The sequence below is a fragment of the Numenius arquata genome, chromosome W (genome assembly GCF_964106895.1).
Source record: "Numenius arquata chromosome W, bNumArq3.hap1.1, whole genome shotgun sequence".
Lineage (NCBI taxonomy): Eukaryota > Metazoa > Chordata > Aves > Charadriiformes > Scolopacidae > Numenius > Numenius arquata.
The window spans coordinates 34757181-34780282 of NC_133615.1; the positions used below are offsets into that span (position 1 = coordinate 34757181).

Below are 23102 nucleotides of genomic sequence, written 5' to 3' on the forward strand. Positions count from 1 at the left end.
AGTGGAGGCTAACTGTGGACTATCATGGCCTTAATGAAGTCACTCCACCGCTGAGTGCTGCCGTGCCGGACATGTTAGAACTTCAATACGAACTGGAGTCCAAGGCAGCCAAGTGGTATGCCACAATTGATATCGCTAATGCATTTTTCTCAATCCCTCTGGCAGCAGAGTGCAGATCACAGTTTGCTTTCACTTGGAGAGGTGTCCAGTACACCTGGAACCGGCTGCCCCAGGGGTGGAAACATAGCCCCACCATTTGCCATGGACTGATCCAGACTGCACTGGAACAGGGTGAAGCTCTGGAACATCTGCAGTACATTGACGACATCATCGTATGGGGCAACACAGCAGAAGAAGTTTTTGAGAAGGGGAATAAAATAATTCAAATCCTTCTGAAAGCTGGTTTTGCCATAAGACGAAGTAAGGTCAAGGGACCTGCACAGGAGATCCAGTTTTTAGGAGTAAAATGGCAAGATGGACGCCGTCAGATCCCAAAGGATGTGATCAATAAAATAGCAGCTATGTCTCCACCAACTAGTAAAAAGGAAGCACAAGCTTTCCTGGGCATTGTGGGCTTTTGGAGGATGCATATCCCAGATTACAGTCTGATTGTGAGCCCTCTGTATCAAGTAACCCGGAAGAAGAACGATTTTAAATGGGGTCCTGAGCAGCGACAAGCTTTTGAACAAATTAAACAGGAAATAGTCCATGCAGTAGCTCTGGGGCCAGTCTGGGCAGGACAAGATGTTAAAAACGTGCTCTACACCGCAGCTGGGGAGAACAGCCCTACCTGGAGCCTCTGGCAGAAAGCGCCAGGGGAGACACGCAGTCGACCCCTAGGGTTTTGGAGTTGGGGATACAGAGGATCTGAAGCCCGCTATACTCCAACAGAAAAGGAGATACTGGCAGCATATGAAGGGGTTCGAGCTGCTTCGGAAGTGGTTGGTACGGAAGCACAGCTCCTCTTGGCACCTCGGCTGCCGGTGCTGGGTTGGATGTTCAAAGAAAGGGTCCCTGCCACACATCATGCAACGAATGCTACATGGAGTAAGTGGATTGCATTGATCACGCAGCGAACTCGAATGGGAAACCCCAGTCGCCCAGGAATTCTAGAGGTGATTATGAACTGGCCAGAAGGCAAGGATTTTGGAATGTCACCGGAGGAGGAGGTGATGCGTGCAGAAGAGGCTCCACCATATAATGAACTACCAGAAAATGAGAAGAGAGATGCCCTGTTCACTGATGGGTCCTGCCAGATTGTGGGAAAGCATAGAAAGTGGAAGGCTGCCGTGTGGAGTCCTACAAGACAAGTTGCAGAAGCCACTGAAGGACAAGGTGAATCAAGCCAGTTTGCAGAGGTGAAAGCAATTCAGCTGGCTTTGGACATTGCCGAGCAGGAAAAATGGCCAGTACTTTACCTCTACACTGATTCATGGATGGTGGCAAATGCCTTGTGGGGGTGGTTACGGCAGTGGAAGCAGAGCAACTGGCAGCACAGAGGCAAACCTATCTGGGCTGCTGAATTGTGGCAGGATATTGCTGCTCGGGTAGAGAATCTGGTTGTGAAAGTACGTCACGTAGATGCCCATGTACCCAAGAGCCGGGCCACTGAGGAACATCAGAACAACCAGCAAGTGGATCAGGCTGCTAAGATTGAAGTGGCTGAGGTGGATCTGGACTGGCAACATAAGGGTGAATTGTTCATAGCACAGTGGGCCCATGACTCCTCAGGCCATCAAGGAAGAGACGCCACATATAGATGGGCTCGTGACCGAGGGGTGGATATGACCATGGACACTATTGCACAGATCATCCAGGGATGTGAGACATGTGCTGCAATCAAGCAAGCCAAGCGATTAAAGCCTCTTTGGTATGGAGGACGATGGCTGAAATACAAATATGGGGAGGCCTGGCAGATCGATTATATCACACTCCCACAAACCCGTCAAGGCAAGCGCCATGTGCTCACAATGGTGGAAGCAACCACTGGATGGCTGGAAACATATCCTGTGCCCCATGCCACCGCCCGGAACACCATCCTGGGCCTTGAAAAACAAGTCCTGTGGCGACATGGCACCCCAGAGAGAATTGAGTCGGACAACGGGACTCATTTCCGAAATAGCCTCATTGACACCTGGGCCAAAGAGCATGGTATTGAATGGGTCTATCACATCCCTTATCATGCACCAGCCTCTGGGAAGATAGAACGGTACAATGGACTGTTAAAAACTGCACTGAGAGCAATGGGTGGTGGAACTTTAAAACATTGGGATACACATTTGGCAAAGGCTACCTGGCTAGTTAACACCGTGGGATCTACCAACCGAGCTGGCCCTGCCCAATCAAAACCTCCACGTACTGTGGAGGGAGATAAAGTCCCCGTAGTGCACATGAAGAATATGTTAGGGAAGACAGTCTGGGTTAGTCCTGCCTCAGGGAAAGGCAAACCCGTCCATGGGATTGCCTTTGCTCAAGGACCTGGGTGCACTTGGTGGGTGATGCAGAAGGATGGGGAAGTTCGATGTGTACCACACGGGGACCTGATTTTGGGCGAGAATAGCCAGTGAATGAAACTATGATGTTAATTGCTAAATGACCCTGCCACTGTACATCTCATTTCTGTAACTGCTATTGGTTGTACTATAGTAAGAATCACCCAAACTAATGACAAATGGACTCTGATGAAAACCAAGTAAAGTGCAGCAGCGAAGGGATCAGAACTGACCTCAGCAGCTGGCACCCAGCAACTTCATTGAGATCGACATCTTCAACCCATGGACATGAGCTGCACCGGATACATCAGCCACAAGCCCCAGAAATACAGCATGCGACAGTCCAGCCCCACACACACCATCTTGCATGCCCTGAGAGACTGTTCTAACAGATGAAGCTCAAAGTCATGGATTAAATGAACTCAACGGACATTTTAGAGTGATGGCCCACAGACTAAGGACATTATACCTGCATGGATATATATATGTACAAATATATATATGTCAGGGGAAACTGATAGTATTTAATTGGAAACTGTAGGATCTGGGCATGGCATGAAATGGTATGGAATAAGGGGTGGATGATGTCCTGGGTCTGGCGGGGATAGGGTTAATTCTCCCCAGGATCTAGCAGGGACACAGGTATTCCATCCCATGTGAGCCATGCCCAGGGGGTAGCAGGAGCTGGCCGGGGAAGGGGAGGGACAGGAAGTCGGGGGGGGGGGGGGTGGGGGGGTGGAGAGGAAGTCATCCCCCAGGGGAGCAGAGGGGTCGGGGGCATCCTGGGTGCAGTCAGCAAGTGGTGGTATTGTAATCGTGTGTGTTATTGTTGTTGTTGTTTCTTGTTCCCTTTGCTGTTCTGTTAAATTGCCTTTGTCTCAACCCACGAGTTTTTGCCTTTTTCTTCTGATTCTCCCCTCCCGGCCACGCTGGCGGTGGGGGCCCGATCTGAGCGAGCGGCTGCCGCATGGTTCTTTGTTGCCATCTGAGGCTAAACCACGACACATGGCATTAGGATAGGTTCTCAGGATGTAAGAAGAAACAGAGGACACTTGATCATAAACTAGGCAGAAATTCCCAAAACATATTATAAGCCTTTCAATATCTAAATTTAGACAATGGCACCAAGACTGATACATTAGAGACAGAATATATCAGAAGATGGGATTTAATACAATGAATAGACTACTCCAAATATTCATATTTTAATGCAACAATTATTAAGTAATCATGTGAGTATCAGTGGAATTTCACCATGACACTCCAAAAATTACTGAACTAGTATTTTGTGTTATTAATATTTGTTCACCAAACCAGTCCATGGCAATTTCCCCACAAAAGCTGCCATTGAAATAGTCATTTGGAATAATATTCTGTAGCACAGTAATAATCTGAAACACAGCTTGTGGAAGTGAGCAACAAATACTTTGTCCATTAGTTTTGGTGACAGTATTTAAATGCTAGAGATTGGGAGAAGCAAGTATGGAAAATGTTGAAATTTGATTTTACCAAAGCTTCTTTTCAGAATTTCTGCTCAGTTATTTAGTGACTGAAGATAGCTATTGATGCTCTTCTTTTCTAATAAAACTTTCCATTGAAGTTTAAGTGTGCAACTTTTGACAACTAAATTATCAGTAACTCTGCATGGAGATCTATGATTTCAGTTAGGGTCATTCATGTGAAAATTTATTTCTGGAATCACAGAACCTTACAAACTGAGGAAACAGTGCATTATCTCTTGAGGAGGAAAAATTTGGTTTATTGCAGATTTCAGGAAATGAAAAAGGAAAATGAGAGATAACTACAAAATATGTTTTTCTTAAATATGTTCCAATATATATTTCTTAGGTATATCAGAACTTTATTCTGGTTTCTCACTTCTGTAATCCATATGTGCAGGTGGTTTTACTAAGCATATTAATTTTATATCTGTAGATTTCTTGGCTTTGGCTTTAATCCTTTAAGGTTGTTCAACAGTAATTACTCTGAGAAAGAAGATAGACACACATCAGAATAGCTCTCTGTCATCATCAGAAATTCATTAATTCAAAAGGTTCTGAGTTAATGAATATTATGCACATCTACCAAGAGACTAGATCTATCCTATGCTCTTTTCTGCAGAAAAAAAATATTTGCAATTAATCATATGTAAATTCCATTACATATTCCACTCCATAAATCACAGAAAAATATATTAAGTGATTTCTTTCAGTGACATATAATGTGAGAAATACAGAGGCTTGAAATTCTGATGCTAAGTACAGATCAGTGAAATGAGGCTGGTTTTGCATTTATGTAAAGAACAAGAAACTCTGACCTATCATTTTTTGTCCTTTAGATGAGTTAGTCTTTAATCTTTAATCTAGATGGATGTTTAGTTTAAATAAACTCTTGTTATAATTTGCTTAATGAGAAAACTCACTCTTCAACATGCTTGATAGTGGTTAGTGACAATTTATTTTATGGTAGATTTCAAAATTAGCTATTTAACATACAGATATACACAGTAGTTCTTAAAACCCAGGTGCCTCTTGGATTGTCTCCCCATGTGTGAACAGACACGAAGTCCCAGTTCTTAAAGCCATTGGGAGACTTACCTCTCACTCTCTCAGCCAGTAAGACAGTGCTGATCCCTGTGTTAGTACAATAGACCAACAGTAGTGATTGTTCATCCACGTTTGCTTTTACTTTTCAGATAACTTGCAGGCTATCTAGTGCACACATAGGTAACCTGGAATATACGCTATTTAACAGTGGCTTGTGGAAGGGGGAAAATGCTATTTATGATCAGTGGTTACTTTAATTATTTTCATAGCAGCATTTAAGAGCATTTAGACTGTCATATTAGGTCACATTACAAAGGCACATCTTGCTTTGTATTCAATTTCTAACAGGAGCCAGTAGCGGATGCTCATAAAGAAGCTTAAGAAACAGAGATCAGATACAGTCAGTCTTTTACAGCAATGAACAGTTCAGGGAAATTCTGCGCTGGAAGCTTCTAAACCAAACCAGCTCACACAGTAATGTGAAACTGCAACCTTATAAAGAATTCATCATTGGGTTTTGGGGGTTTTGTTGGGGTTTTTTGTGTGCGTGTGAGTGAATGTAAATTGTTGCAGCCTAGAACTCAAACAGGGTGAAAAGCATTCACATTATGATGATGATGCTTATTATTATTACCACAAAAATACCGCTGTTCAGAAAATATTTCTGCAACAGAAGAGATTCTGGTGCACAGTAAAAAACTTCTTGTTTTTGTTTGCATATAAGGAGAGAACGAGGGAGCTATATTTACACAATATAGAGCAGAAAAGCCCCAGGGAGATTGATCACAAGCCATAAATACATTCAAAGGTAACACCATAAATATAAAAAAGGAACAGCATACATTTGGTAGAAAAGTTTTAAAGAAAAGTGGAAAAAAAGAAAGAACCAAGGGAAAGAACAGTTTAACCATAGAATCACAGAATCATAGAATGGTTTGGATTGGAAGGGACCATTAAGATCATCTACTTCTACCCCCCCCTGCCATGGGCAGGGACACCTCCCACTAGACCAGGTTGCTCAAAGCCCCATCCAGCCTGGCCTTGAACACTTCCAGGGATGGAGCATCCACAACTTCCCTGGGCAACCTGTTCCAGTGCCTCACCACCCTCACAGGAAAGAATGTCTTTCTAATATCTAATCTAAATCTACCAGTTTAAAACTGTTACCCCTCATCCTATGGCTCCACTCCCTGATCAAGAGTCCCTCCCCATCTTTCCTGTAGCCCCCCTTCAGGTACTGGAAGGCTGCTATAAGGTGTCCCCGGAGCCTTCTCCTCTCCAGGCTGAACAGTCCCAATTCTCTCAGCCTGTCTTCATAGGAGAGGTGCTCCAGCCCTCTGATAATTTTTGTGGCCCTCGGCTGGATGCATTCCAACAGGTCCATGTCCTTCTTATGTTGTGGACTCCAGAGATGGACACAATACTCCAGGTGGGGTCTCACCAGAGTGGAGTAGAGGGGTAGAATCACCTCCCTTGAACTGCTGGCCACACTTCTTTTGATGCAGCCCAGGATGCGGTTGGCTTTCTGGGCTTCAAGCACACATTGCCGGCTCATGTCTAGCTTCTTGTCCACCAACACTCCCAAGTCTTTCTCCTCAGGGCTGCTCTCAATCCATTCTCCGCCCAACCTGTATTTGTGCCTGGGATTTCCCTGACCCACGTGCAGGACCTTGCACTTGGTCTGGTTGAACTTCATGAGGTTCCCATGGGTCCACCTCTCAAGCCTGTCCAGGTCCCTCTGGATGGCATCCGTTGCCTCCAGTGTGTTGACCGTGCCACACATCTTGGTGTTGTCTGAAAACTTGCTGAGGGTGTACTCAGTCCCACTGTCCATGTCTCCAACAAAGATGTTGAACAGCACTAGTCCCAGTACTGACCCCTGAGGAACACCACTTGTCACTGGCTTCCACCTGGACATTGAGCCTTTGACCACAACCCTCTGAGTGTGGCCATCTAGCCAGTTCCTTATCCACCGAATGGTCTATCCATCAAATCCACACCTTTCCAATTTAGAGACCAGGATGTCATGTGGAACAGTGTCAAACGCTTTGCATAAGTCCAGGTAGATGATGTCTGTTGCTTTCCCCTTGTCTACCAATGCTGTAGCAATATCATAAAAGGCCACCAGTTTTTTCAGGCATGACTTGCCCTTGTTGAAGCCATGTTGGCTGCACCAATCACCTCCATATTTTCCACGTGCCTTAGCAGAGATTCCAGGAGGATCTGCTCCATGATCTTGCCGGGCACAGAGGTGAGACTGACTGGGCTGTTGTTCCCTGGGTCTTCCTTTTTTCCCTTTTTGAAGATGGGGGCTATGTTTCCCCTTTTCCAGTCAGCGGGAACTTCACCAGACTGCCACGACTTCTCAAATATGATGGAAAGTGGCTTAGCAACTTCATCCGCCAGCTCCCTCAGTACCTGTGGATGGATTTCGTCAGGTCCCATGGACTTATGCACCTTCAGGTTCCTTAGATGTCTGGAACCAGACCTTCTCCTACAGTGGGTGGTTTGTAACCATTTGTGAGAAAATGGACGTGAGAACTGACAGAAAACAGGATGTCTTAAATCCCACCGGGAGGGAGGGACATATCAAGTAGGCAAAATGTGTTGTGGACTATGGGATGGTGGAAAGGTATTCCCTGGGATCTGATGGATGGATTACCGACTGAAATGTTAGAAAAACTTGTTAAGGGGTGGTCCGAGAAACCCATAATTTCAGGCTGGACAAGTGATTCTACCCTGACTGCTCCGCTGCCTCCCCTTTTAGATCTCTCTGAGGCGAATCTGCCAATACCGATGGGAAACTAACTGCTCCGCTTCCCAACCGTGAGCAGGGGGGAGGAAGAGAATGGGTCCATGTTAGACAGCTCACTATGAATCAGCGAGGGGATCTTATGATTACTTGCTTTGTAGGACCTAAGAAAATCCCAATAATGTTTTTGGTAGATACTGGAGCTCATATTTCAGCCTTAAAAACTGAGGATGCATCCCGTAGTGGCATTTCGGTGTCAAAATGATGGTTATTTGCAACTGATACATTCGGCAGTGTACAAGCATGATCGTTAGCCACAGTTAACTTGCGGCTGCTGGGAGAGGAAACAACCATTCTAACATCAATGGTTGTCGGGCTGTTCCCACTTAATCTCTTAGGGCTGGATGTCTTGAAATTGCCGGAGGTGTGACTTTTACAAACTGCGCCACTACTTCCCCCTTTGAAAATAACAAATATCAAACCCTACTCTTTACCTTTTGGGGCATGGGAGGGAATAGCCCCAGTGTTATAAGACTTAAAGGAACAGGGAGTTGTAGTTCCTACCCACTCTGCTTTTAATTCCCCGGTATGGCCTGTCCAAAAGCTGAATGGCAAATGGAGATTGACTGCAGATTATCAAAGATTAAATGCAAATACTGGTCTGTTAACAGCTGCGGTGCCAAACATAGCTGATCTCATAGCTACTATCCAGGAACAAGCTCACCCTGTTATGGCAACTATTGATGTCAAGGATATGTTTTTTATGGTCCCTATGTAACCTGAGGACCAGGATCGTTTTGCTTTTACCTGGGAAGGGCAGCAATTTACTTTCACACGGCTCCTTCAAGGGTACAAGCATTCTCCCACATTGGCTCACCATGCTTTAGCAAAAAAACTAGAACTAATCCCACCAGAAGAAGGAGTCAGAATTTACCAATACATAGATGATGTGCTAATAGGAAGAAATCGGATAGAAAAGGTTCAAAAAACACAAAATGACATTATCCTCCATCTGGAGACTTTGGGATTAAAGATTCCACCTGAAAAGGTTCAGACCCCCTCTAATGAGGTTAAATTCTTGGGAATTTGGTGGAAAGGAGGGATGACATGCATTCCTAAAGATACTCTTACTACACTAGACCAGGTAAAAATGCCCAAATCAAAGAAAGAGTTACAGCATGTGTTAGGATTGCTTGTGTTTTGGAGAAAACATATCCCAGACTTTTCTATCATTGCCAGACCTTTGTATGATTTACTGAGAAAAGGTGTGTCCTGGGACTGGACCCAGCTGCAAAATGTCTGGTTTACAGACGCCTCTGCTAAGTGAGAAGGCAAGATTTGGAAATACCGTGCAGTTGCATTACAGATAAAAAACAATCTCAAAATAGTCACTGAAGGAGAAGGCAGTGCTCAAGTAGGAGAATTAGTGGCTGTGTGGAGTGTTTTTCAGCATGAGGCTCAATCTACCTCTCCTGTCTATATCTACGCTGATTCTTTTGCTGTCTTTAAAGGGTGTACTGAGTGGCTCCCATTTTGGGAACAGAATAGGTGGGAAGTTAATAGAATACCTGCATGGTAAAAGGAAAAGTGGCAAGATATTCTAGCTATTGCTAAACAAGGGAACTTTGCAGTGGCATGGGTTGCCTCCCATGAGGCCAACAAAACTCCAGCTAGCCAATGGAACGATAAAGCTGACAAGCTGACCCGACTTGCCCCCATACAAAACAAACTAGTGGAGGAAAATTGGGAACGACTCTTAGAGTGGTTACATGTGAAAAGGGGACACACGGGGGCTAAAGATCTGTATCGAGAAGTCCAAGCAAGAGGTTGGCCAGTCACCCGAGGAAATTCTTAAACTTGCATTTCAGCTTTTGGCCAATGCCGCACGCAATTAGAAAAACATCATCTTAAGGATGACCTACTACATATTCGAACAGGTAAAGGACTGTGGGATGCCTGGCAAATAGATTACATTGGTCCATTCTGAAGATCTAATGGGAAATATTATGTAGGTGTAGAAGCAATATCAGGCCTAGTGCAGGCTGAGGCTTTTCCCCGTGCCACAGGAGAAAACACTATTAAAGCTTTACAATTATGGTTCAGTACCCTTCCTAAGCCACAGTCAATTCAGTCAGACAATGGCTCTCATTTTACTGCTAAAGTTGTCCAGGACTGGGCCAAAAAGAAAGGTATTCAATGGGTGTTTCACACTCCATACTATCCTCAGGCAAACAGAATAGTGGAACGTACTAATGGCCTTCTCAAACAATTCCTTAAACCCCATGAATCAGAGTGGGACAAATGCCTTTCAGAAGCTGTTGCACATGTTAACAGCCGGTGGGGGGTGAATGGGTGCCCAAAAATTACAGCCTTTAGCCCACAAGCCCCTACAGTAAACCTTCATATTACCCTGGACAACCAGTACTAGTGGAACTACCTACTATAGGAGCAGTTCCTTTAGTACTGAGTACATCTTTTAACAAAGATACCCAGATTGCAAAGGATGCCCTAGGCAAAGAACCCTAGTTCTTGTTTTGGACCGAGGATGTTTTTTCCTCTTTTTGTCTTTCCAGGAACAGTCCACCGAAAACCGAAGACTCCACTACAAGCTGTACTGAAGATACATGTAGGCCTCAAGGCTTCAATCCTTTGTATCATATTGGTAATAATTACTTTGCTTTCCTTATGTTTCTAGGATGTATTGTATATCACCACAGAAACTGTTTTGGGCAACCTTAATCTTCATCCCTAATTCTTGGGGCAGCTGTAATCTCACAAATGTTAACGGATGGAAAAATGAACTTGTGACTTTAGGGAATTCTGTAGCCCGCGCATTCAACCTCACCAATTGTTGGGTGTGTGGAGGACCACTTGGCCTGGAGAGCTGGCCATGGACCTCAGTCCCTGTTTCCCCTAAATGGCTAGTGAGCAATTAAAACAAAGTCAAAAAGGACATCTATTGGGAAAAAGAGTTCACCATCTCCTTGGCTAGTACAATATCCAGCTCGAGGCCAATACCGTCTGAAACGCACTCAACCAGGTGGTACTTTTGTAGGGATTAGCACTTGTAATTGGACCTTCACATATGGGAACCACATGCCTCCTCCTAATGGTCTTTTTATGATATTCAAAAAAATGGTTTGTGATTTGAGGAATGACACAGGTACTTGGTATTGCCATGCTATACATAGACCAAATCGTTCCAGTCCATGGCAGAATTTGACACTCCTCACCCCTTTAGGGATGAGCAATTCAACCTATTTTCAGGTGCCCTACACTCCCACTGGTTTATTCAAAAATGGCACCAGAGCACTAAAAGGCCACCATTGGATCTGTGGACACCATGCATACAAAATATTACCAGAAAATTGGACAGGAACATGTTATGTTGGAGCAATCCACCTTTTGTTTTTCCTCCTTCCCAAAAATGGTGGTAAAGATCTAAATGTTAAGCTGTATGATGACCTCACACAGAACAAGCAATCTATTGACACTAGTCTGACATCTGGAAGTGCTCAAAAATGGGGAAAAGATGACTGGTCTCCCCAACGAATCATCAAACATTACGGGCCAACCACCTGGAACCCTAATGAGTTAATTAGTGGTGCTCGAGAACCCATTTACAATCTAAATCGCATAATTTGCCTTCAAGCTGTTGTAGAAATTGTTACTAATGAAATTGCTCGCGCCCTAGATCTATTGGTAGACTGGGCCACAAAAATGCAAACCGCAATTTTGCAACACTGCATGGTTCTCGACTACCTGCTGGCTGAAGAAGGAGGTGTTTGTCGTAAATTGAATAACTCAAATTTCTGCTTAAAAATTGATGATAATGGCCAAGTTGTCAAACAAATAACCTCTGGAATAAGAAAGTTAGCCCACGTCCCTGTTCAGACCTGGAAAGACTGGGAAATTGATCCCTTTTCCTGGCTTCCAGGAGGTCCATGGGTCAAATGAGTTTTGTTTGACTTGCTGTGTGGAATTGCAATGCTTTTGTTCTTACTGTGTATAATTCCATGTTTAATACAATTGATTCAAAGTGTAGTACAAAATATGCAATTTGTATCTACCATCTCCTCTAATGGCATGAAGTATGTACGGGCTGTCCAAGAACCTGTTTCTGTGCCTGTGGATATTGTGTAATTTCTTGCCTAACTTTCTGTCTTTTACTATCCACTCCTCACCAACCACGGGTCCTGAAGAACTCATAAATGACCTTTGAGCCATGGGGTGGATGTGAGAAACTGGACACGAGAACTGACAGAAAACAGGATGTCTCAAAGCTCACTTGCTGCAAGATATCTACCACCTGTGTACATGACATAACATCAAAGGAGGACCAAAGTCCTTGGTTCTCAAAACAACTATATCTTGTTTGCCCCAAGAAACTCGTCTACAACTCATCTGCCGTGTAGGCCCCAGCACTGCCCAGGGGGCAGAGGCAAGGAGGGCTCGCACAGCAACCGTGTTGGACAATAATTGGACTAGCACAGGTAACTGCCACATTCATTGGTTAAACTATGAGTCAACAGGGACTATAAATTACCATTACATCCCTGCTGCAAATGGGACCCTCACCACTGTCAACCCTCGTCATCATTACCACTCAAGAAACCTGAGAATCATGGATCAATGGGATGCTGTTGGCTCCGGAGGACCTTCAGGTCATCGCGCGGCATGGACCTAAGCAGATCGAAGCAGACCTAACATCTTGTTGGTAGTGATCTTTCTTGCTTTGCTCTGTAATACTGCTTCTCTTTTCCTTCTTTCCTACACCTCTGCCTTTTCTCTATTGCCATTTAGCATTATTTTAAGGTAACAGTAGTAAAGCTACAGCAAACACCATCTGACCTCATTTGTGTCTTAATCATGCCCATGGAATCGTTGCGAACCCCTCCCGGATCAATCGGAGTGGGACCTTACACCATTATAGGAACATAGTGGAGGCAGTAACACTATTACTACCTCAACTAAACTCACAGAAATAGATATGGAGATGAAGAAGAAAAAATTACTGTCATCAGTCTTTCAAACAGGGATGTCTTGCTGAAATGAAGCCATGCTTCCTAGCCATTAGCAGCAGAACAGTGTCTTGAGATGGAAATACCTCTATATAAGTGGAATGAGAGCTACTGTTCCCATTAGATGCCCCATCCCTGGAAACATTCAAGGTCAGGTTGGATGGGGCTCTGAGCAACCAGGTCTAGTTGAAGATGTCCCTGCTCATTGCAGGGAGGGTTGGACTAGATGGCCTTTAAAGGTCACTTCCAACACAAACTATTCTAGGATTCTAGGATTATCTCCATGACATGCCTGAAGACAGTCCATCTATTTACTCCCAAGCTAAAATTTATCGAAGATTGAAATAATTTTGAAAATACACACCAATAGTTAAGGGTAAAACACATCACAGCAACACTACAGTCATCTCACATAACAAAAAAGGTAAACTTAAAAAAGAAAGTATTAAAGTTAGGCTTAGGCTTGGAAGGAATCCCAGCCATGGCAGAGTATAGAAATATACCTTATGTACAGCACCTTAACTCTGCTCTCTATTGAAGTCCTGCAATAATGATATGAAAAAGGCTTTAGCAGTTTATTATCTGTGAATTACTAGATTAGCCTTTAATATTAGTAGATTTGATTCATGTTTAAATTCATATCTGAAATCTTGAATTTTTATTTCTAATAATATCCGTTGATCTGATAGAAAATATTACTCTCTGCAAAGTTGTTTATACTCTTTTTCTTCTCCACATGGTGTTATTTCAGGACACTGTCAACATAACTCACCATATTATATCACATTTAGTATAGTGGTGTCGGAGTGGGAGACGGACCCGGAGTAACGAGTCTCAATATGAGTATGGTCGTTCTCCCTTTATTCAAGTTCACACAGAGTATATAAAGACAGGCAAGCAGAGCATGCCCTAGCGACAGCTATGCGATTGGCTTACAGTCTCTGTTCACGCGCCTAGAGCGCTCACACAATTAGTGCAGACCTCTTGTCCACGCGCAGCAGATGTTTCTCTATCTCCCGGAGGCAGTACCGCTTATCTCTTACTTATCATGTAGCTACTTCTTCATACTTCTGTTTCTCAAGGAGAGTTCACAGCCTCCTCCGGGATTTCATCCCTATCAAAGACTGGGTTGCTCATTGCAATCAAGTCGTGCCCCTTTTCACTCAGCCATTCCTCCACATAGTGGTACTAAGGTGCCTAAGAGACACTGTGTTTTTAAATACACCACAGGGTGTTATAGTTGAATTTTAAGACAAATCGAGTCCGAAATAGATTTATTAAATATTTATTAAGGTAGGAAAGCAAAAGCAGCGCTGGGCGGCCGGGGAGTCGCAGCTCCACCAAAGACTCGCAAATTCAGGCAAGCTAAACGACTCCTTTTATCTTCACAGAGGTCGATTGCAACATCTTCGGTACGCCCCTCGGCTTCTTCCGAGGGGCTTCTTGCTCGGGGCAATTTCGATAAGATATCGTCACAGAATCAGCTTATACAATCTATTCTTTTCAGGGTTGATTGGTACAATGGCACACGTTAGCAAGACATTAACGGTTTAACATTCGCTCAAGGTAACACATTCTGATGACATTGTGGTTAAGCCTTTTTTGTCAAACAGGGTGTTCCCATGTTTGGTGTTGCCAGATAACATTGTGGACGTGTATCTTCTGGTTAAATAGGAAGTTCTCAAGACTGCTACAATGGGTTCGTTCCTCTTGCTTAACCTGTTTGATCAGCAAATTACCCTTAGTTACTTATTACAAGGGGATACAGTTACATGAAATCTAGGGAGTCAGATTTCTTCAATTTTCCATTAGTTCATTAAATCACAGTAAGTCTGATAAGCACTATTAAACTATGATTTGTTGTCTGCCAGGAATTCTGTTTTTGCAGTGTTTGGGTCCTGTCTCTAGAAATGATGCCCTCATTTTTGAAGTATGATTTTCAAATCTCTGCTTACAAAAATAACCCGGAACACATGAAGGCAGAGCAAGCGATTCAGAGAATCAGTTCTCTAGTTCCCTGGATGCTTTGTCCTCACACTCACCTGTTAGACGTGACTAGATTTATCTAACAATATATTTATTTTTTATCAGGTGAAGAGCATACAGGTACTGTTTAATGAAATAAATATTACATGCTAAAACAACAGAAATAAAACATTTCTTTGCCTCCTGTGCCTGATGGAGATAACAGGGGGACATAAATATCACCTCTACAGGAATATTCAATTGTTGCCTCAAGTTGCACATGCTCCAGAGACGCAAAGGAGTTTTTTTGACCTTTGCAGGCTTTTGTGGGAATTTCAGTGATGACCTCATCATTTGCTTTTAATAATCTGGCAAGATTACAGGAGTTCTTTGATTACTTACAGAAACTGTTTGATTCTGTATCATTATGTGAAATGCATCTGACATATTTGAAACCCATATCAAAATGAAGAGAAAGGAAGAAGTAAGGACAATTTTTTCATTTTTAATGCCTGTCCTGGGTCTGGCGGGGATAGGGTTAATTCTCCCCAGGATCTAGCAGGGACACAGGTATTCCATCCCATGTGAGCCATGCCCAGGGGGTAGCAGGAGCTGGCCGGGGAAGGGGAGGGACAGGAAGTCGGGGGGGGGGAAGAGGAAGTCATCCCCCGGGGGAGCAGAGGGGTCGGGGGCGTCCTGGGTGCGGTCGGCAAGTGGTGGTATTGTAATCATGGTTGTATATTCCTCTGTCAGTGTTATTGTTGTTGTTTCTTGCTCCCTTTGCTGTTCTGTTAAATTGCCTTTGTCTCAACCCACGAGTTTTTGCCGTTTTTCTTCCGATTCTCCCCTCATGGCCGTGGTGGCCCGATCTGACCAAGTGGCTGCTGTTCTTTGTTGCCGTCTGAGGCTAAACCACGACAATGCCCCAGTAAAAACACAAAACCCACAAATAATATTGAAGTGGAGCAATTTATAGGTGCTACATAAGCTACATTTGTGTAACACACCCTGGAAGCAGCAAGTTTGATAGTTGAGGGTTTCTGTGAATACATCCTTGTCCCACAGACTATAAAAAACAGTCTTTGCAGTCATCTGCATCACACAACCATATCAGATTTATACTTTAGTTGCCTCAATGAAATCACCAGAAGAGCTGTTATCATGGAGTTAAAATGCTGCAGCAGGCATACCCTTTTAATCCTTTGTAGTCAATGCCAATGTAGCCAAGGTAATCAACGTAGTCAAAAAAGTTCACATCTTCTGTACATTCTTAGAGCACTGTGCATAGCTCTGCAAAATTTCCATTAATTTTTGATAAGAATTCACTATCTACACTTCCACATTAATTCACATAAATAATTCAAAACTCAGGATCCTGGAACAATTGTTTTTATAATGTAACACAGAGGATTACAATAATAATACATTAAAAAAAATATATACATCACTACTGTACCAAAACATTGTTGAAAGGAGAAGGAGCATAAAAACAGATTAATAATAAAATAGTATAAATAATAATGTTACCAAGCAGTGACACTCCACAACACTGCAATATCTTTCTACAAACAGATTTTTGGTGCATTTGCACAGTATAATTTGTAGCTTTGATATAGCTATTTATTCTAGAGAAGAAATACATTAGTGAACAAGTGGAGACATAAAAGGTCTGAATATCCTTATTGATTAACCAGGTTAATGATTAATTATAACTTACCTTTATTTTGAATACAGTTAAGGCACACTATGCTGAGAGGACTTGTGAGTGAATTTCCTGGTTTGAGGTAAAACCGAACTAATTTTCTGTTCAGTAATTTTACTTTTAGATAAGCCTCTTCTAACTCTCTGAAATTAACAGCATATTTTTCAGACAGTGTCTGCTTCTAGCAGATAACATCTGATGTTTATAGTTAATACCAAGAATGGTATGCAGAGAGGCTCCTGCTTATACTTAATGCTATAACAACCAAGGTCAGCTAATTGTTATTTGCCCTGTTGGAGGGTTGGGAGCAGAAAAGCATAGAGGGGTTGCACCTGCAGGGCGGAGCGGACAGGACAGGTGACCCAAACCTGACCAACTGGGGTATTCCATCCCATCTGCCCCTTGCTCAGTATAAAAGCTGAGGTATCAAAGGGTCAGACCTCTTTCTTCAATGGCTGGCATCTGAGGAGGACTCTGTCTGTTCATCTGCCTTTGATCCCGATCTGTGCATTCCTGAATCCAGATCTAGAATCCAGTTCCTGTCTGTCGCTGAGTCCAGTCTGGGACTTTCCCAGTGCCTGCCAGTGATGTGATTGTCATCCTGGGAGCTCGATACGATTTTGTATATATTTTATTATTTTCTTATTAATATTGCTACATTTTCTTCTTATTATTTTATTGTTAATATTTCATTACTTTAATTTCTTTTTCAATCCATAAGTCTCTCTCTTTCTCTCATTCTTCTCTCCCTTGGGAGAGAAGTTAAAGAGAGCATCTGTCATTTGTTTTAGTGGCCAGCCCAGCCCAAACCATGACAGTGTGGCTGGTAGGTGTTCTCAGTAAGCCTTTGAGACACTTGAGTTTCACAAGAGCAGTGCTATGAATATGACTAAAGCCCAATATATTACCTGATTTCAACATGTCACAGGAAAAGAATTGCTGAGAGAAGCTACAGATGATTTTTTTAAAAATATGCGGGAGACTGTGATGTGAGCAGCCATAAAGATGGCCTGGTTAGAAAGGGGAAAATTACCAAACAAAAGAAAATGCCTGCTGGAAAATAGTGCCAGAGAAATTGCCTGCCAGCCTGGGAGCTGCGATCCTGGGAACTAGACCTGTGAACCATAAGCATCCTTGAAAAGTGCAGCTGGCCTCTTTGAAATATAGCTGGGTACATCCTGAGATACCATTGATAAGTGCAAAAATATGAAACTGTAACAGCAATTTATCATCTGAAAAAGTGGAAACAGTCTGGGAAAATTAAAAAATGCTCTGAAAGAACAGAAAACATCATCATCTATTGGCTGTTCCAGGTGAAAAATAGAAACTAACATTATCTGTTGGCTGCTTGAAGTGATGATCTCCTATGCCCACTTTGTCTCTATGATATAAAAAAGGGACTTAATTTTAATCCAAAATGGAGCCTCTCTCTCTGAGAACTACCCGTGCTGCATATACTTTTCCTTTCCTTAACGGGTTGAATTCTCTATATGAACTTTCTACGAGATCTTGGACTCTCACTGGGGATGCCTGGCTGACTCCAGACTCTGTGATGCGGATCATCTTTGAAGTGAGACTCTGTCTATTGTCTTATTGGTCCTCCTTTGGGCCCAGTTTTGGGGTTGGTTTGGTGTGTCCTCCCACATCTGTGATGGCTGGGTCCTCCTCTGGGATCAGTTTGTCTTCCCCTTTGGGATGATCTGGCCCCTTCTGAAATTTAATTTACTTGATACTGGTATTATATATCACAGAATTGTTGGAGTTGGAAGGGACCTCTAGAAATCATCTAGTCCAACTCCCCTGCTAAAGCTGGATTGCCTAGAGCACATTACTCAGGACTGCATCCAGGTGGGTCTTGAAAATCTCCAGAGAAGGGGACTCCAAGACCTCCCTGGGCAGCCTGTTCCAGTGCTCTGTCACCCTCACCGTAAAGAAGTTTCGCCTCGTATTTAAATGGAACTTCCTATGTTCCAGCTTGTGCCCGTTGTCCCTCGTCCTATTGCTGGAAACCACTGAAAAGAGTCCAGCTCCATCATCCTTCAACCCACCCTTTAGGTAATTGTAAACATGGATAAGTAATCTATTATAAGTATATCTGCTGCTATATTGTTGATAAGTTGCTTCACTAATGATAAGTTTGTAGTAACCTGTAATAGTATATACCTACTTGGTTGTTGCTGTTATTGCTATACGATTGTTTCTATACTATTGATTGATGCTATATTATTGATTGCTGTAAGTATTTTGTAATAGCTTGAGATATATATATTTGCTTTATTAATCATAGTTATACTTGCTAGTGGTGATTTGTGTGGTATTTGTTGTAACGTAATAAAGAACCCACGGTCACAATCTCTACACACCTGCAGGCCAGGTAACCCTTTAGGTCATGACACTGGTATCTTTTTCTTCATCTGCTGATAGCAATATAAACTTTTGTATCTTATCTGATCAGGTTCAATCTCACAGCATTATCCATCCATACATTGGCTGCACAAGCAAGCATAATAATCTTATTCTTTGTTAAGGCTTTCATGGTAGTAATTTCCATCAGTCTTATACTCAGTGGTAAAAAACAAGAAGAAAAATGCTGCTTGCTTGCCCCTGAGGAATACAGTAAAGCAAAACCAAAAGAATAAAAAAGAAATCTCTTAGTCTTATTCTGTCTTGGAGCAATCTGTGCAAAATACTGTCCTTCAGGCTTTACTGAGATAGATGCAATCTGACATAAGCTTAGCTACTGCTAATGCAAATTCTTACTTTGGTTCAAAGCTTCTGTCTTTGACAGTGCACTCTTTCTTTTCTAGTACTCCTTTCTATCTTTCAGGATCAGCTAAATCCACCAGTGCGTTGGCATTGAATAATACAAATCCAGATTGGCTGTTTACCATCAGTCTTGCTCCATTCCTTTTCTATCCTGGATTGCCAGCCGGCGGATCATATTCTGAGGTCCAGACTACCAAGTGCTGCATATCCCTCCAGGTTAGATTTGGGCTGTTGAGAAAATGTTCCTGGTTAATTGTTTCAGGACTATCTATCAATTTTCTCTCAATTATTAGTGTGCAACGGAACACAATTAAGAATGTATATGACACCCCATTGTTTTAAAACGCAGAGCATATCACATCCTTATCTTCACAATACTTCTGCAGGTAGACAAAACCTCTGTGTAAATGAAGAACTGATACCTAGCAAGATTAGAGCTCAATTGTTCAAAATTATTTAGGCATTTAAAGATATCCAGCAAAATTGACATCTCTTACCAGTCTTTTTGGAACCCAGATTTTGTAAATTCTCTGGGCATTTGATTATATCTGTGGTTAACTATACTCTTTACAATATGGCCCTAAGTATCTTGGCTTATGTAATCAAATAGTATGCGATAAAATAGGGAGCTGAACCTACATCTTACAAATAATATGCCTAAGCTCTAATGCCTGAAGCGTTTTCTGTGAAAAGACTTATCCTGTCTGTGGCGATTGAGAGACGGGACACAGCTTGATGCAAGCAGAATGTTCATTTATTGTATACCATCATTCCTTTATATATGCTTACATTGGCTGCGTGTTTTAAATTGATTGGTCCTTTTGAACATACACTGCTCGCGCGGCTGCATCTGATTGGTCAGTGATATACTATCACACCATCAACCATATCTTATCTTGAGGACACAGTTATCTTATCTTGAAGACTCAGTTCTTAAGGCCTTTTTAGACAGGGCGCCAGGAACTTGCTTATCTCAATGTTGCTTATCTCAGTGCTGCAACATTTGTCAAGTACCTGTTTTCAGGTCCTTGTCTAACCCTTCTATGGTCAGGACCACCCTCGGTTTCCCATGGTTTATGGCCTACAAGTTCCAACATGTCCCCGCTTGTTAATTGAGCAGTACTCGGGGGTTCTGCTCTTCAGGCCTCGTCCCACACCTGTCCTCTCCTCTCCTCTTTTCCCCTCCAAGTCAAATATTCTGACTACCAGTCCTACAGGATTTGCACCTGATTGCTCTGACATTCAAGTATGGATATTTTGCATTTTATGTCTCTCATCACCAGCAGCAAAGGTTCTGCAAACTGAATAAAGACTTCCCTTGAACTTCTGCAACTTACTGTCTTCAAATTACATTATCCTGATACATGTGCAGCCTCACTGCCTTTAAGTGCAATTGACTGAAACTCAGTAAACAATTGTTGCCAATGCACAAAAAGGTCTAAAATTCCTTGGTTGTCATCTGATTTATGTTGCCTCTGCTTTTCTAGGTAGGTGGTGATGCAAGTAGCTGCTCATTTTTGTGATCAAACTGAGGAAGTTTGACTGACAAAAAGCAGAACTGCGGCATGAAATGGTACCACTTTTAAATAGACAATGTTTGAGGGAAGATGGTGGGGTGGCTGAGAGTGAGGAGTTTCAATGGTAATTTTAGGACATCTTACTTTTTGCTTCCAGAGCTAGAGGAAAAATTCCTGCTGCAAGTGGTGCAGATGCAGAGGTCCCAGTGTGAGTATCTGTACATTCATTGTGAAGATCAGAACTTGTCTGATATAAAACCAACAAAAACCAAATTGCATGAAAAAACAGTTGTAAATACAGTCATATCCACACTCACAAACATAACCATGTATCCTTTATTAATACATCCTTCACCAGCAGACAGTGATGGATGTTTAAATCCATTCATATATCAATCCACTCTTTTTACTTCAACTATAATTTTTGTATCAAAATGCTTTGTGTTAGAACAAAATACTCCTACATCATTGAATATCTTACTTTATTCTAAGGTTTCACAATAACTGTTTCAGGCTTAGTGATGAATCATAAAAACAGATCACTGTGTTGGGTCTAGAACATTTAAAATTACTGCCTGCTTGAATATTACTCATAAGATTAGTATTGCTGTTCTACTCCCTCTTCAGCAGAAGAACTATAATTTTCAATGAAACATGTGCCTTATTTGGAAATTAAATACCAAACTCATCTGCCCAAGTATCTAAAGATATGGAAAGGGGGTACGCTGAGACCCTTACATCTCAGCTATGAAGTGAAGCCACTTAGGAAGGACTGATCTCTTGACTAACATGCATTGACATTATTTTAATCCTCATCCATGTAGTTTATCATAAAATAAGCATCAACCAGATAAGAACAAGTATTATAGGTCCTTGGATATTTTATCACAGCAAATTTATTTAGGACAAATTATTTCTTACACAGTTGATGGCACAGAGAATGATTTGTGTGCTTGCTGAGTACCTTGCACAAGCTTGGAAGCACCATTTTTGCTGTCATCAGTGGTAATGGAGGGGCTGAGAACCTTACAGAAGTGGTAGAATGGCAACATATACCAGAGGTACTGACTCATATGGGTACACTAACTCCATAAGTTCCTTTTCTTTATATTCTAAATCTCTCTTGCTTTTTTATTGTTACAATCCCGTTAATTCTGTATCGGATCCTAACCCAACAGATGAGATCTGCCCTTTTTGAAGAATGGGTCCATATCAAACTTCATGTAGAGACCTCTGTCATACACAAGCACCAGAACATTTCTGCATGCTCATATAACTGTCTTGATACAGTGATATTGTTTAGCCATTGATTTACAGTAGAGGATGTTCTGGGAATAAAATAACTTCTCAGATTACTAACCCCTCAGTGTTTGAAGATGAAAGTATTAAGCATGCAAAACATAAGTAAAGAAGGCACTTGAAAAGAGGCATTTAAAAGCTCTTGTTATTTTCATATATTATACATTTCTATGTTTGTTCTGAATCTGGTAAAAACAACCTACAGTTCTTGGGTCAGTATAATCCCCGCTGCTGTATGCTGTGGCCAGAGTTGAAGAGCACTTTTCTGCACACCAGGGAGAAAAGCCTTGCTGAGAAACACTGCTAATGGAGATAGTGTAGATACTATCAGTGTAACCATCACAGTCAAAATTGTCGCTCTGACGACCTCCATTCCCAGAAGCCCATACAAAAATGGAGGCTTTTCCATTTCAGCCCTAGGAGAAATGAAAGGAATTATTATCAAAGAGAAAAGAGAGTTTTCAGTCTCTGCAATATATTCTTAACAACTTCCTTTCCAAAATGACAGCATAATATCCCAAACATTTTCATATGGAAAAGACAATTTTCCATATGCACCACAGAAGTCAGAGAGAGAAGAAACCAGCAGGTGATATATCCTACTTCACACTCTACAGTACATTTTATAGTTTATCCACATCTTTTATTTTGTCTAGTCTTGATTTAGTGACCCAGGTAAAGCAACTTTCCTCAAAATATATTTTAGAGTTAAAAGAAGGGGTTGTAATAAACAGGTACATTTTTCCATATGCTGCTGCATGGTCCTGAGCATTTCTAGGGAAAATCTCTATTTTTTTAAAGAAATGGCAAGTTCCTCAGGAGTTGTTTCACTTGCATTTCTTGTAATCACAGAGATATGGGTAAGCGGTATGAACAATGTATGATATGAGTTTTCCACACAATTCCTTTCTGTAATGAAGCCTTTCACTGTTTGGCATTCACTTGCTGAAAAACAGTGAACCAGTAAGCACATCTGATTGGAAAGGCTTCCTTCTCTTACAAATCTGTGGGCCAGCAGCATCAGTCTCAGGACACAAACACT

The 23102-nt window shown here is 42.2% G+C and overlaps 1 pseudogene; it reads right to left on the minus strand.

Moving 5' to 3' along the window:
• LOC141476598 (neuroendocrine convertase 1-like) overlaps positions 1-23102 on the minus strand; it is a 91517-nt pseudogene that overhangs the window by 16721 nt on the left and 51694 nt on the right.